Source organism: Dendrobates tinctorius, unplaced genomic scaffold (genome assembly GCF_039654945.1).
Source record: "Dendrobates tinctorius isolate UK_male_01 unplaced genomic scaffold, ASM3965494v1 ptg000007l, whole genome shotgun sequence".
In the NCBI taxonomy this organism is placed as follows: domain Eukaryota; kingdom Metazoa; phylum Chordata; class Amphibia; order Anura; family Dendrobatidae; genus Dendrobates; species Dendrobates tinctorius.
In genome coordinates this window covers 48,687,003-48,704,636 of record NW_027361675.1, presented here as the reverse complement: position 1 = coordinate 48,704,636, position 17,634 = coordinate 48,687,003, and the positions used below count along the sequence as shown (strand labels likewise).

At 38.5% G+C, this 17,634-nt stretch overlaps 1 protein-coding gene across 1 annotated transcript in view; it reads left to right on the top strand.

Moving 5' to 3' along the window:
• DOC2B (double C2 domain beta) overlaps positions 1–17,634 on the top strand; it is a 1,203,985-nt gene that overhangs the window by 227,896 nt on the left and 958,455 nt on the right. The gene's annotated exons all lie outside the window — the stretch shown is intronic.

Here is a 17,634-nt window from a genome sequence, read left to right as displayed (position 1 = left end):
CCACCATCATTAACCCGATGTGTGCAGGTCCAAACCTGCACTGAGCTCCAGACATTAACCCCTGACGTGCAGCTCAAAAAACTGCACTGGGATCATGACACCACCATTAACCCCCTGTGCATCATATGGGGGTATTTATATGTGGAGCTTCTACTTGGGCCACCATTAACCCTTGTGCAGCATATGGGGGGTATTTATGTATGGAGCTTCTACTTGGGACACCATTAACCCTTGTGCAGCAATATATGGGGGTATTTATCCTTGGAGCATCTTGTTGGGCCACCATTAACCCTTTTGCAGCATTTTATGGGTGTATTTACCTATGGAGCATCTTTTTGGACCACCATTAACCCTTATGCAGCACCACCCTTGGCTTATACATGAATCAATAAGTTTTCCCAGTTTTTTGTGGCAAAATTAGGGGGATCAGCTTTTACACGGGTCGGCTTACACACAAGTATATACGGTAAACAAAATATAAAAGTTTAAATCGCCCCCCTTTCGCCCCAATCAAAGTAAAACAATAAAAAAAAAATCACACATACACATATTAGGTATCACCGCATTCAGAATCGCCCGGTCTATCAATAAAAAAAGGATTAACCCGATCGCTAAACGGTGTAGTGGGAAAAAAATCGAAATGCCAGAATTACAGTTTTTTGGTCGCTGCGACATTGCATTAAAATGCAATAACAGCCGATCAAAAGTACAACTCGTCCTGCAAAAAATAATCCCTCATATGGCCATATTGGCAGAAAAATAAAAAAGTTATGGCTCTGGGAAGAAGGGGAGCGAAAAACGAAAACGCAAAACCGAAAAAAGCTCCGGTCATTAAGGGGTTAAGGAAGTTTCTCCCTGGCACTCCAATAAAGATCAAACTTTTTAACTGAGATACATTGGATGCTTTAGGACAGGGGTCCCCAACTCCAGTCCTCAAGGCCCACCAACAGATCATGTTTTCAGGATTTCCTTAGTACTGCTCAGGTAATAATTGCTTCACCTGTGCAATACTAAGGAAATCCTGAAAACATGATCTGTTGGTGGGCCTTGAGGACTGGAGTTGGGGAACCCTGCTTTAGGATATAAAAGACGACCAAACTGGTGGGACAGACAGGACACACAGAGATTGGAGATATGACCTACAGAGACACAGAGTTTGATGGATTTCTACCTTAATAATGTAATGTATGCAATGCTTATTTTTAATTCACATGTATTTATTGTTTATACTGTTTATTATTTAATCTTATAATTTATTAAGTAAATCCAATTTAGCCTTTTCAAATCTTGTGTGAGCATTTTCTTATTCATTACAATCCTTTGAATCCATTACAATACAAAGTGGTGTCATAAGTGGGATTGTTTTGAATAAAAATGTTTGCAAAATTGAATAAGCTTGTTAAGAATAGGAAAGCAGTTGAGAGCAGCAGTGTCAGACTCTTGCCAGAATGGGAGTTATAAAGAAAATGGTCCCCAATGGCACAGGAATGTAATAAGTATATGGAGGGACAGTGTTTATCAAATACCCAGGATGTAGCTACCAAATTTGATCTCTCAAGGTATGATGCAAAAGAGCAGAAATCAGCAGCAGCCGTTGGATGGGTATGCATTCAGGCACATTTGCTGGAGGAGATTGATAACTTGCGTTTAGAGCTGCATACAGCTATAGAGCAAAGGATTAGCTTGCAATCAGCCTTGAGAGACCAAATGAAACAGCATGATGATATGCAAAGGAATTTTGAAGCTTATGTGGTTAAAAATGTGAATAAAATAGGCGCAGGAGACAGCAGCCAGAGTCAGATATTCGTATTGCACAGATTATGACCATGACTGCACATGAGAAATGGTCAGATTTGCTAGAATGATACAGTGCTGCCAGTGAAATAGATGAGGTAGAAAGGCATGCCAGACCAATATTAATAACAAAAACCAAGAGAGAAGTCGCACAGCATAGTGGAGATAGGATGGATGCAGAAAATGCAGCTGTTGAAGCACAAGCCGCCATGACAGAGGAAATTAGGGGCTATACAGCAGGGGAGCTAACAGAATTAGCTACCAGGTGTAAGGAGTCAGACCGGACTACGGGTACCTGCATACCTTATCTGGAACTAGAAAGGCTGCATCCTTTGTTCCCGGGGTGAAGCCTAAGTGGGGCGGACCTTTCCCTGCTGTCTGGGGAAGCCTGAGAGAGGCGGATCTTCTCCTGCTGCAGGAGGGAAGAAATAGAGAGGCGGAGCTTCCTGCTCACCCAGGAGAGCCAGAAAAGCGTGTGCAGCAGCAGGGGGATAAAAGGGAGACGCGGGCCAAAAAGGTCTGCTAAAGTCTACTAAATGTTGGATTGGGGGGTGGGGTATGTATTTAACTCTTTGTTTGCAGTAGTGAAAGAAGAAACCTTTGCCATTTAATAAACATGTAATTACAGTGCATAGTAAATAGTTTGTTTTTTGCAGTACTGAAACAGGAGTCCATCTACCTAAATTTAGATGTTATTTGACTTTTACTTTTGAGTTTTTCACATTTGTATCTTTATTTTTGGGGAGCTCCCGTGCATATTGGGTTTTAACGTATACGTTAAAGAAATGATTTCAGTGAATGTTTGTTTGTTAATATCGGTCTTTTGTTCTTGGTATAGCTTTGTTCACCTACACCTTAGTACAGTATTAGCATGCAATACAAATGTGTCGCTACCCAAAGTGTGTGTTTGTTTATATGTAAATGAACATTTCCTGCTTACTAAATGAATGCATTAGGTGATGCCAGGGGCAGTGTGTGTTGATGTAATGTGTATGTTATGATAAAAAAAATAATAATTTGCTAGAATTGGGTTAATAGCATATTGGTTTGGGTTCTGTTTTTCCTGAAAAAATATGGAAACATTTAATTGTATTGATTTTGGTTAGTAGTAACATTATTTTGTAATTTTGATTGACATGATTGTTGTCACAGTCATGTGTGTGTCTGGATGCAGTGAGTACCGCAAGGCAAACACATGATACGCGTGACCCTGGATACACCGCCTCCAGTAGGGTGAATTTAACTAAAACATGCAGCTGGATACACCGCCTCCAACTGGCGAATTTAGGTAATACACGTTATATATACAGTAGTCTGGAAACCCCGCCTCCAGTAAGGCGAATTTAAATAATAAAGGGGAAACCTGGGTGACAATAACAATGGTGGGCCCTGTGATAGGGAATAGGGATGTGGAGACCTCCTGTACTCCCCTGAGCCATTGTCCCTGCACTCCTAACGTTCCCTATGCCGCTTCCGCACCGGGCGACGCACGCGTACCTCAAACCCTGACTCGCCCTGCACCTAAACCCTCACTAGGGAATTGGTCGGTGAAGAAATTAATCCCACTACTGCACTAAACACACATAAGGGAAAATGACAAAACAGAGGGACACCACTTAGCTTTGCTCTGTTGCTTACGCTCCCAGCAACAGAGCCCACCACCTGCATGCATTTTCTCCTCCAACCGGATCCATCACCATAGTGCAGCCTTGGAGCAGAGTCCACCACCAGTTGTAGCTGCCCAGTAAACAGAGTCCCAAAGATGAGTCCAGCTTCTGCCAAAAAGTCCAGCATGCTCGAGTCCAACTTTTCTGCCAAGAAGTCAAGCATGCTTGAGTCCAGCTTTCAGCAACCAAGTCCAGCATGCAACTCTCACCATAGTTGCCACTCCACCAAGCCATGCAAGCACTTCCTGATGACACCATAAACTGCGACTCCACCACACCATGCCAGCCCTTCCTGCAGACCACATCGTTGGACTTCACCAATCCATGCCAGCACTCCCTGCAGACTCCATAGCTGACTCAACCCCTCTGGCTGGGCTGCCCAGGACTCTCATTCAGCTCCTTCATCACACAGGCTTGCTTCCCAAATGACGAACTATCAATATCACCAACGAACATCAAACACACCTGAAACTCTTTTATAGAGCCTCACACCTGATTTGTAATACGTGCACATAAAAACAAAGAAACTAAAGTGCACTAACACTCACCACCACCGGGGCAACTTAGAATGAACGACACCACGTGTAATAATTCTAATGGCCACTGGGGGCAATCAACCCACTTTGGCACCAAGCCAAAGGAAAAAAAGTTCACTTTGTCCATTTACTTGTCAGATCCACCTTGGATCATGACAATTGTACTGGCAATTATGATCATCATTATTATGCAAATATGAGTAACATGAATTTGATGTGTTTGATAACTGGTGTTTGATATTCTGGAGTTATGAGTTATTTCAGTGTATAAGTCAATACATATATGATATATATGTTATATATATTTTATTTGGTAATTATTATATAGAATAGAAATATTTGTTTGCTACAGTAGAAAATTTGAAAGGTCATTCTGGGCACAGTAATTTGGACCAACAAACCTATTTTGTTTTATTCATTTGATGAAGGGGTGGAGAAACAAGCTACCAGGACTGTGAATCTATTATGGACTGAGTTATCTTGGACAAGTTAATCTATCTTGGACTGTTGCTTTGGACTGAGTTAGCTCCACCAAGACTTATGAACTTTCTCAAGTATGATTTTGAATTTCACTTTCCTACAGTGCAGACTGTATCTGCAAAATGTCCAACTGAGCGCTGAGCCCAAGCCCAGATGCTGCTAAACCATCACCAGGGTGAATCCTCATAACTGCCAGCTGATGACAAGCAAGGGGAGAACTAACCCTAGAAGCTTTTGCCTGAAACCAAATGGCATATAAAGTGAGGCCCTGAACAGTGGCAGCAATAGAAGAAGACATGAACACCTGCACTCCCCTCACCCAATGCTTTGGAGAAATGAGGGGTTAATGTCATAAAGGGCAGGGACAGATTACTCTTTAGCATCTGTTATTTTGCTATCCAGGGAAAGTAGTGAAATCACCTTGGCATTTAGGCTTTGATGATGAGGGAATAAAACCTTGCTTCCCTGCACCAGAGACCCAATAGGATTGTGGTCTAAGAAGATCCGACAAAGACATTTGATATTTCAGTACCTGTTGGTCCAATGTTTTTTGTTTGTTTTTTTCTTTTGGTCCAATGTTTGTTTTGTTTTTTTCGTTTAAGCCCAGGATGTTGTTTTTTTACCAAAGTGGTTTTCTATTGGTAGCAAATAAATAAATATATTTAGGGAGCAATTCAATAAATGTTAATTGGTTTAGGAATAATTAGCATAGTTTTGTGGCAGGTTAATTATTTAAAGTGGTTGAAACCAGGGGTGGATTGTAGTAAGAGTTATTTTTAATGGCTTCAATACTTCAATTAATTATAATACTAACTATTGATCAACCAGTTATACATATATATATATATCATTACTTCCATGGAGTTCGCAGAAGGTCATTAACGTTTAACCCCTTAACCCCCAAGGGTGGTTTGCTCTTTAATGACCGGACCAATTTTTACAATTCTGACCACTGTCCTTTTATGAGGTAATAACTCTGGAATGCTTCCATGGATCCTGGTGATTCTGACAGTTTTCTCTTGACATATTGTACTTCATGTTAGTGGTAAAAATTCTTGGATATACCTTGCGTCTATTTGTGAAAAAAATGGAAATTTGGTGAAAATTTTGTAAATTTCGCAATTTTCCAAATTTGAATTTCCATGCCCTTAAATCACAGAGACATGGCACACAAAATACTTATTAAGTAACATTTCCCACATGTCTACTTTACATCAGTACAATTTTGGAACCCATTTTTTTTGTTAGGAATTTATAAGGGTTAAAATTTGACCAGCGATTTCTCATTTTTGCAACACCATTTTTTTTAGGGACCACATCACATTTGAAGTCACTTTGAGGGGTCTATATGATAGAAAATACCTAAAAGTGACACCATTCTAAAAACTGCACCCATCAAGGTGCTCAAAGCCACATTCAAGAAGTTTATTAACCCTTCAGGTGCTTCACAGGAATTTTTTGAATGTTTAAAAAAATGAACATTTAACTTTTTCACAAAAAAATTATTTCAAGTCCAATTTTTTTATTTTACCAAGGGTGACAGGTGAAATTGAACCCCAAGTTATTGTACAATTTGACCTGAGTAGCTGATACCCCATATTTGGGGGAGAGCCACTATTTTGGCGCATAGCAGAGCATGGAAGGGGTGGAGTGCTGTTTGACTTTTTCAACCCAAATTGTCTGGAATTGAGATCGGACACCATGTCATGTTTGGAGAGCCCCTGATGTGCCTACACAGTGGAAACCCCCGACAAGTGACCCCACTTTGGAAACTAGACCCCCCAAGGAACTTATCTAGATATGTGGTGAGAACTTTGAACCCCCAAGTGCTTCACAGAAGTTTATAACGTACAGCCGTAAAATTAAAAATCTTTTTTTTCCACAAAAATGATCTTTTCACTCCCAATTTTTATTTTGCCAAGGGAAATAGGGCCCCAAATGTTATTCTGCAATTTGTCCTGAGTACGCTGATACCCCTTAGGTTGGGGTAAACCACTGTTTGGGAGCATGGCAGAGCTCGGAAGGGAAGGAGCGTCATTTGACTTTTTCAATGCAAAATTGGCTGGAATTGAGATCGGACACCATGTTGCATTTGGAGAGCCCCTGATGTGCCTAAACAGTGGAAACCCCCCACAAGTGACCCCATTTTGGAAACTAAACCCCCTAAGGAACTTATCTAGATGTGTGGTGAGCACGTTGAACCCCCAAGTGTTTCATAGAAGTTTATAATGTAGAACCATAATAATAAAAAAATCATATTTTTTTCCACAAAAATGATATTTTAGTCCTCAATTTTTTATTTTCCCAAGGGTAACAGGAGAAATTGGACCCCAAAAGATGTGCAATTTGTCCTGAGTAGGCTGATACCCAATATGTGGGGGTAAACCACTGTTTGGGCGCATGGCAGAGCTTGGAAGTGAAGGAGCACCGTTTGACTTTTTCAACGCAGAATTGGCTGGAATTGAGATCAGACACCATGTCACGTTTGGACAACCCCTGATGTGCCTGAAGAGAGGAAATCCCACAATTCTAACTGCAACCCTAACCCCAACATACCCCTAACCCTAATCCCAACCCTAACCATAGCCCTAACCCTAACCCTAGCCTTAACACTAGCCCTAACCCTAGCCCTTATGTGAAAATGGAAATAAATGCATTTTTTAAATTTTTTTTTTTTCCCTAACTAAGGGGGTGATAAAGGGGGGTTTGATTGACTATTTATAGCGGGTTTTTAGGTTTGGCAGCTGTCACATGCTAAAAGATGCTTTTTATTGCAAAAAATAGTTTTTGCATCACCACATTTTGAGAGCTATAATTTTTCAGATTTTCGCGCACAGAGTCATGTGGGGTCTTATTTTTTGCGAGACAAGATGACATTTTTATTGGTACCATTTTCGGGCACATGACATTTTTTGATCGCTCTTTATTCCGATTTTTGCGACACAGAATGAACAAAAACCAGCAATTCACAGATTTCATTTTTGGGGGGGCGTTTACACCGTTTCATGTGTGGTAAAAATGATAAAGCAGTTTTATTCTTTGGGTTACTACGATGAAAGCGATACCACATTTTTTTTTATGTTTTGGCGCTTTTATACAATAAAAACATTTTTATATAAAAAATAATTATTTTTGCATTGCTTCATTCTGGGAGCTATAACTTTTTATTTTTTCTCTGATGATGCTGTATGGTGGCTCGTTTTTTGCAGGACAAGATGGTTTTTAGTGGTGCCATGTTTATTTATTTCTATCTTTTTGATAGCGTGTTATTGCAGTTTTTGTTCGGTGTTATGATGATAAAGCATTGTTTTTTGCCTTTTTTTTGGACGGTATAGTACGTCAAATGTCAGGAAGGGGTTAAATGTCCAAACAGATGACCCACCTAACAAAGGAATATAACTGACCAGTGATTTGCTATTAGTAAAGGTCATTTGTTGTTAGAAACTGGCCATTGATTTGTTATTAGTAAATGCATTTGTTGTTAGTAACTGACCAGTTATATGTTTTTAGTAAATGACCAGTTATTTGTTGTCGGTAACTGACCAGTTTAAGGAAGTTTCTCCCTGGCACTCCAATGAAGATCAAACTTTTTAACTTAGATACATTCGATGCTTTAGGATATAAAAGACGACCAAACTGGTGGGACAGACAGGACACACAGAGATTGGAGATGTGACCTACAGAGACACAGAGTTTGATGGATTTCTACCATAATAATGTAATGTATGTATTGCTTGTTTTTAATTCACGTGTATTTATTGTTTATACTATTTGTTATTTAATCTTATAATTTATTAAGTAAATCCAATTTAGCTTATTCAGTTCTTGTGTGAGCATTTTCTTATTCATTACAATCCTTTGAATCCATTACAACATTACAATACAAATATATATATATCTAATATATAAAGCTCAAGTGTGTGTATGTATGTGTGTATATCCGGGATTGGCATCCGCACCGTCGCAGCTAAGCCATAAAATTTGGCACAGTCACACGTCTGGACCCCGAGAGCGTCCTAAGCTATGCTGTGAAGCGAAATTTTAACCCCGCGTTCCAATTCACCAAACAATTTTGCCCCTATCTACATAATGGGAAAAAGTGTGTGTATCAATCCCCGCCCCTCACTATGATGTCATAATGGTTGCCATGGCGACACTGATGTCATCATAGGTTGCAAGCCCCGCCGCTCATTATGATGTCATAATGGTTGACTATGGGATGGAGGATGTGTGATGGGTATATGGGCACTGGACTATGGGATGGAGGATGTGTGATGGGTATATGGGCACGGGACTATGGGATGGAGGATATGCATGATGGGTATATGGGCATGGGACTATGAGATGAAGGATGTGTGATGGGTATATGGGCACTCAACTATGGGATGGCGAATATGTATGATGGGTATATGGGCACAGGCCTATGGTATCGTGGATATGTATGATGGGTATATGGGCACGGGACTATGGGATGGACGATAATTATAATTTGCTATAACTAACCACAGTTAGTTACTATGCCCGGGCAGCACCGGGCTCTTCAGCTAGTATATATATATATATATATATATTATACACAGCTCTGGCAAAAATTAAGAAACCACTTCCAAATGTTCAGTTTGAAAACCAGGAGAAAACTCAGAGCATGCAATAAAAAACTGTCAAATTTTATTAGAGTAAAGTACTACAAATAACATGTATATAACGATGTGCTAATAAAGACAAAAGCAGACAGTGTCCACCCAAAGTGCCCTAAACCTCCATGTAGATGGAAAACATAGCCCCAGACCATGTCCCTGAGAAAATCCATAAACACCAATGCAAGGTAAAAGGAACGCCCGAGCATAGTGACCTGAATGTAATCATCATGAGGTTGACAATAATAAAGGGTGTCAGGCTACTTTCACACTTGCTTTGTTTTGCAGCGCGTTTTTCCCGCAAAAAAACGCATGGAAAAAACGCATACAAATGCATACAAATGCTGCGTTTTTTTCCAGCATTTTTATGAGCATGCATGAAAAAAACGCAGCATTTTTATGCGTTTGTATGCGTTTTTAGTGCATTTTTATCGCGTTTGCGTTTTTTCCAACATTAGTTGGCCCCTCACACTAACCCAAACCATGACTTTACTAACACTAACCCTAACCCTAACCCTTAACCAAACCATACCCTAACCCTAACCCTTAGGCTTTGTTTTCCATCTAGATTTAGGGCACTTTGGGTGGATACTGCCTGCTTTTGCCTTTATTAGCACATCGTTATATACATGTTATTTGTAGTACTTTACTCTAATAAAATTTGACAATTTTTTATTGCATGCTCTGAGTTTTCTCCTGGTTTTCTTTCGATATCTTGAGCTTATGCACATTGTCGTTGGTGGTTGGGTGGTCCCCTTCCCCATTACGCCATATTATGTTTAAGGGGTTTTTGTTTTCATCAAATGTTCAGTTTGTCTGATTTTTCTCTTTATAGGTATATTTTTGAGTAAAATGTAAATTGTTCTTTTAGTCTACAAACTTCTGACATGTCTCCGAATTTCCAAGCAATAAATTTAGTTTTTTTTTCTGAAAAGGAGAAATAGTCAAAATTAGAAAAAGACAGTGCTTTCAGACCTCAAATAATGCAAAGAAAATAAGTTCAAAATCATTTAGAAGCAACAATACTAATGTTTTAACTCAGGAAGAGTTCAGAAATCAATGTTTTGTGGAATAGCCATGATTTTTAAAAAACAGCTTTCATGCGTCTTGGCATGCTTGCCACCAATCTTTCACACTGCTTGTGGCTCAAAAAATTAAGCAGTGCTTCTTTGTTTAATGGCTTGTGACTATCCATCATCCTCTTGATTACATTCCAGAGGTTTTCAATTGGGATCTGGTCTGGAGAATGGGCTGCCCATGATAGGGTTATTTGTGAAACTGACTTATTCTCATGTTTTTTATTTATGTTAGGAGCATAAAAGGGGTTGTCCAGGTTTGTGCTGAGTCTTTCTATGTGACTGCAGACTTCTGAATTCTCACTGACCGCTATTAGGATTCTCTCATGCCGGTAATTTACATACATGCGTTCACATGCTGGCTGACTATACATGTGTGGTCTCACTCAATGAAAATGAATGGAGTGAGGCCGGGCACATCTAGTTGGAATGTGGCCAGAAGTATATAAATCACATGCTTGTGCTGACATGACCGTGTACTCTTGCCACTGGTAAGGGAGAATCATAAAAGTGTGCAGTACATTCGTTGTGAGAATTCAGAAGCCTGCAATGTCAGGATTCAGCTCTGCAGGTTCCAGTAGTCATCACATGGACACTTCACTCATATGTGACTTTCATACTTATGGTCCTGTGACAACGAACTTCTCTTCCTGCTTCTCTCAGTTTTTCACTAAACATTGAGAGCATTAGGAAGAGCAGCTCATGGTACATGACTAAGTGTGCAAATCGCTTGTGTGCTTGGCGGGAGGGGGTTGTCGAACCGAATTCTTGCCCCGAGTGCCAGAAAACCTAGATACTCCTCTGACTTCAGGCAATCTGCAAAAACACTTCCATGCCTCCCAGCGTATGGTGGCTTCTGAGCGTGGCAAACGTCACCAGGGAGGGGGTGTTAGGGGGGTAATGTTAGGTACCAGGATTCTCCCGATGCATGGGATGGATCTCAAGCCTTGTCTGGTGGTGTTGTCTCCCATTCAGGCTTGACCGCTTGTCTGGTGCTCAGACAACATCTGCTCTTGTTATGTGGCAGCTTCTGATTGGTCCACAGGCAAGGTCCTGTCTGTCTGGACTTGAGCTGTATGTATATAAGGCCCTCTGGAGCACATGCCTGTGCGCTAATATCATGTGTGTTTGGTGTGTTGGTGGCTACTTTACCACCCTGTGTGCATGTGTGCCGCTAATAGCACTGCGAGTGTTGGTCTAGACAGGCAGTGTAGGGTGGGAACACCCACTTAAACTTAGCATCTGCACCGGGTGCGCATGCTAAAGCACACCGTGTGTCTGAGCAGGGTCAAACACCAGCTTAGTCTTCCCTGGGGGGGTTAACGTAAATGGACCCCAATTAGTATTTTTCTATACGCCTTTACAGTCTAATAGAGTATAGCACTTTTTGCTTTGTTTCATAGTACTCTGTGGTGTAACAGAGCTTGTTTCTTTGCGCTCTGTGCACACTGAGTGACATTCAACTCAGTGTGCTTTAAGAGTTTTCTCACAGCCTTGCTCTGCCATTGTGCTAGCTGCGGTTTCTCCATCACCGCACGGTGGACCCCGGGTTGCAAAGGCACCTTATTATAATTTCTTATTTGGTGCGTTTTGCTAATCCTAACACAGCTCATGGCTGTGAGAGCTAGGACTCAGCTGTCACATAACCCGAGCTCCCAGCGATACACTGGCACAGCTCCTATGCCCCGCACGATCCTCATGACATACCCATACATCAAAGGTTGCAAACCCCTTCCTGGCGATGACGTATGGGTACATCAAAGGTTGTTCTCCAAATACTCATCATAGGAACTTAGTCTAAAAGAAAATTTTAAAATTTACCCTAATTTTTTCATTAGTATCACTTACTTTTCCGACTTGAACTTTTTCCAAATGTTTTTGAGATGTGTTGCCGCCATCAGTTTCAAAATGAGTGCATTTTTCAAATAACATAGAAAAATGTCTCACGTTCACCTTCTGATATGTGCTTTATGTTCATTTGTGAATAAAATGTGACTGTAAGAGATTTCCAAATCATTGTATTCTTGTTTTGTTTACATTTTATATAGTGTCCAAACTTTTTTGGAATTGCGGTTGTGCTTAAAATGGCTTATGTGACTAAAATAACATCTTTCTATATTTATGTTTGCTGATTGGCATATTTTTTAATTTTACCAAATAGTGAAGAAAAATCATATTTGGGATTTAGGTGGTCATGTTTATAAAGGTTCACTGACAATTCCTTTTTTGTGTTTTATTTTTTGTATTTCAGAACCACATGTACACCATTGATTGATGGAAATAACAAGTTTCATCAATCACATCTGTCTGAGAAAATTGGTTTTGAGACAAGCTATAAAAATGGTCTTTATCCACATTAAGAGAACATTGTATTATGAAGCTGCCATGTCTATATTTCCAATAATCCAGTACATAATACACTACATAATAGTAATTCTTTCTTTATCTCTTTCATTTGGACTAGTTATACCATCATTCCTCTGTTACACAGTTATATAGTGAAAAATGTAACAATATGCCTATTCAGGCAGCCCATGAAAACTATAAAGGGTCTCAAGACAGTGTGGATGGTCTAACAAGTGCTATGTGTCACTGTTTTGAAGTAAGATGTAAAAAAAACATATTTTTTTTCTTGGCAAAATCAATATCTTATATACCATTGAAATGTTCATACGGTGTGAAATTCCAGACTATTACCGTTAATTTTTTCCCCTGGTTTTGCAATTACAGTGTGCAGAATTGGTAGTCAATTTTCAGTCTTGCCCTTCAAAATCTCTGATCTGATTCTATCTAATAGCTACATAAAATATTTATTACAGAGTGTATTCAAATTATGAATATTGCATCAAAGTCTAGTTTTATTTCTATGATATCAAGATGTTGATAGCTGAGAAAAGCAACGCTTAATCATTGAGTTGAGTCTTGTAGGTTATCACTACCGTACAAGACTGAATTACCATATTTGTCTTCTAGGAAAGTTTGAAAGTGTTTTCAGGATCAGAAAACAGTGTCGCTCTCTCCTCTGATTGTTGTACTGTTGTAGTTCAGTTCCGCTCACTTCAGTATAGCCTTGCTACAATTTCAGACACAGTAATGGACGATGATATAGTTGTCTATAAAGAAGAAGGAGCCATAATGTGCAATAATGTATCATGTCTGCTTTGGCTAAGAGGCTTAGAATAATCCATAGTCTGCATATAATAATATGCTCTATTCATATGTGGCAATGTATTATCTTTACTTTTTTCCAAGGCAAGAAAAACAGTTCATATGATCATTTGGTTGAAGAGGACTAACCTCTCCCAATATTGATGGAGTGTCCATCCATGTCTCTGTTACAAAAGTGCAGCTATTTAATAGCATTATGGAACCTAGCTGCTGATGGAGGAGCATTCTCCTTGCCTTGTTTTATTTAATGAAGGTCGAGTCTAGTGACTTGCCCCTCTTTGGTCGTTATTCTCCACTGGATCACTATAATATATTGGGCTGCACTTCTGAAATGAGGCAAATAGCACTGCTCTAGTAATTAGATTATATACATAACTGGATTCAATAGTTGTTTGCTCCACATGTGCTAAAATATATACAAAGTGGCCAACCTCTAAGCGTTTCCATCGCTTTATCACCCATTGAAGCCTGACAGTAGTACCAGGTTGTCCCAATGGAAACTATTTTATATATTTCAACCTTAACCTACAGCTGTAGATTTCTAATAACATTGTCAGGGCTTTGACAAATCAAGGTCATAAATACTATCTACTGTATGTTACTGATATTTGAGTTGTCTTACATAAATGGATATATCGAACGGTGAGAATAAATGGCTAACTAGAAAAACCCTTATAAAATATAAGTTTTATTAAGTTCAATAAAATTAATTTAAATAACTATATACCCACCACAGTGTTAGAAAGGCCAACGTGCAAAAGAGTATACATGCTTATATGGGGCTAAAAAAGAGAAATCATGACCTAAGCTGATATAGTGTGATATTTCAGTTTTTCTTTTTTAATAAATTTGCAAAAATTTCTACATTTCTGTTTTTTCAGTCAAGATAGGGTGCAGAGTGTACATTAATGAGAAAAAAATGAACTTTTTTTTTAAATTTACTAAATGGCTGCAATAAAACGAAGAGTGAAACATTTTAAAGGGGTCTGAATACTTTCCATACCCATTGTATAATGTGCTTATTTCATCACCTTGTGCTTTGCTCCTTTTCTGTAGTGTGATTTCTCTGACCTGCTTAAGGTTGTAGATGCTTTCCCCTCTCTCCACAGACCTGTGCATAAATCCAATCCTCCTTGCTATCTCTAACTCTGAGAAAAGGGAGGAGGAAAGCTGAAGGAGCAGTCAGAACTGAGCAGGCGTTCTGTTGGGTTTCTAACATTTTGGCACTGACCTAGCGATATGACTTACAGACACTCTTTAGCAGTAAAACGGTAGCCTTTTTTCATGAAGACTACATAGAACTTTGGGTTTAGGATGCGACTTAACTGTTTAAAAAATCTGTTCATAGATCTAAATAGCCTTTAATTTCTTAATTGCAGTTTTTAATGTAAAGGATGAAATTGCAAAATATAATGTGTTATTTATTAGTGTGCTGACTAAGCAAAAAGGGCGAATAATGATAAGGTGGTTCTCTTTTCTTTCCCCTGCAATTTCGTGCTGCTTTTAGAGTCGCACTATACAGTAACTGTAAAATGACTTTTCACTTTGATTTCTAGTATAAATATTAAGTGACAACATAAACCATAATTTAGTCTTATAGAAAATGGCTGATTTCTATGGTACAACAGACAAAATATGATACCAAATTTAACAGCACTAAAATGTAACATGTTTTGGTCTTCTTAAGGTTGTTTAACAGAGCTGATTCTGGATCACATTATACAGAAATGATTTGGTAGAATGAAATATTATACATTTGCGTTTATTATATTCTTAGCTTTCTGTGCAGCAGGAGCCCATTAGCTTGCTATAATCATGTTCTGTTCTGACATCATTCATTAGTTTCAAAATATTAAAAGAGCTGAATTGGAATCTATGAAACAAAAATAGAAAAATTGTAAAATACTCAGTGAAAGAATATTTTAATAATCATTTCTTTTAAATTACTTAGCTGCAAAGCGAGTGAGGATTTATCCTTGTTTTGCTTTAAATTAATGAACAGAATTAAAAAATAGAAAATACTTGTTAAAATGTAATAAATAGCTGAGACATCCTAAACACATTGATGTGAACCAATATGTAAAGTAACAGCTTTGTAGGGAAAGAAAATAAAAACGATTGCACATTCTTCTATGTTAGTATTTTATATTAGATTTATTTATTACAGCCCAATGATGTCCTGTCTTTATTTTCAGATTTTCTATGTTGAAGAACAAAACCCTTAACTACTAATCAAAAATTCATCAAAAAATTATCCTCACCTCTCTGTGACTTGTTCTGAATGTGATGATAATTGGAAGCATCAATTCATGTCCCCATCTTTTCAGCAGAATAGATATTGACAAATGTGATTTTTAGACTGTTGGAAGGTGAAAATTAACTCCACTTTCTCATACCAATCCTCCAATCAATGACTACCCATAAACTACAGGCAGACAAAATATTCCTTTTTTGCTGGGCGATAGTCCACCACATCATTTATTGAACTTTGCAGAAGAACAACTTTAAAGGCTCAAGCACATTATCCAATCATTAAGCTAGGAAGCAATATGCCAGCTACCCGGCTCCAAGCAGGCATGTGCACCTTCAACTCTCCACCTCCGCAGATCCACTTGTTAGCATATTGCGATAATAAATAGATATGTGTGTCTCTAACAGAAGTACCACACGTATCAGCTCACTCCTATCAGCTCCCACACAATCTGAACGCTGGGAACCGATGGGTTACTATGATAGCCGGGGGTCTACTGAAGACTCCAATAACAGTCATCTGTGTCTTCCTCTGAATCTCATTTTTTTAAAAAAGGAAAAGGTATCAAACTGATAAAAAAATTAAAAAAGCAAAAATTCAAATCAGTTCCCCTCCGTTTATTATTAAAAATAAAGAATAATAAAAAATAAATAAACATATTTGGCATTATTTCATTCATAAAATTCTAACTATTAAAATATATAATTAATTAACCTGATTCGTAAACACCATAAACAGAAAATAAATAAAACGCCAGAATTATGTTTTTTTGCTCACCTTACCTACTAAGAAACTGTAATAATAAGCAATTGCAGTATTGCTTGAAACTGGTATGAATAACACATCAATTCGCTGCACAAAAACAAGTTCAAATTCAGTCTCAACAGAAAAATAACAAGGCTACATGTCTCAAAAAATGGCAATACAAAGGAAAATTTTTTTTGCAATATTCAGAATTTTTCTTTGTCATTTAAATAGAAAAAAAATCAGTGCATGTAAGCTTGCTGAGCTTGACAGTCCTTGGTGGGCAACAAACAAGGAGAACTGGAACTACTAACGCAGGAAAATAAATATGTCATTGGAATCACTGAAACTTGGTCGGACAATACACATGTTTGTAATACAAGGCTAGAAGGATAAAACTTATTTGCAGGAAACAGACTGGATAAACGAGGAGGTGTCGCATTTGTATGTTAGAAAAGTGTATATCTGCACAGAGATCCAAGATTCAGAGACCGGGAGTTCTGTGGAAACTGTTTGGGTAAGAATACAAGGAGAGAACAACAGAAAGGACAACATTGTAGGCATTTACTACAAGCCGCCTGTGCAAGATGAAGAAATGGATGAACTCTTTATGCATCAAATGACCAAGTTCTTCAAAAAATATGACACAGTGGTCATGGGAGATATCAACTATCCAGACATTTGTTGGGAATCACTCTCAGGCAATTCTAAAAGGTCAAGCAAATTCTTATCCTCTCTTGCTGACAACTTTATCTACTAATAGGTAAGGGGGAAAACAAGGGGATCTTCTACCTTGTTTCTAATCCTTATAAACAGGGAGGAAATGGTTGAGGAGGTAAGAGTGGCTGGGATCCTAGGAGGAAGTGACCATGCTATTTTTGAATTTTGGATAATTAGTAGTGGAAGACCTGTGAAGGCTCAAACTTCAAAGTTAGATTTCAGAAAGGCAGATTTTAATGGACTCAGAAAGAGAATTGAAGGGATCCAGTGGCTGGATATCCTTAAGGACAAAAATGTCCAGGAAGGAAGGGAAATTTTGAAAAATGAGATTCTCAAAGCACAATCGTTAACAATTCTGAAAATAGGGAAGAATAGGAAGCATTTAAGGAAACCAGGATGGATGAACACAGAACTTAAGCACATGCTAAAAAGGAAGAAAGAAATGTTTATCAAATGGAAAGAGGGAGGCATATCTAAAGAAGATTATAATGCAGCCAGCAGAACCTGCTGGGCATGAATCAGATTATTAAAGCTGACAATCAATTAAGTCTTGCAAAATAT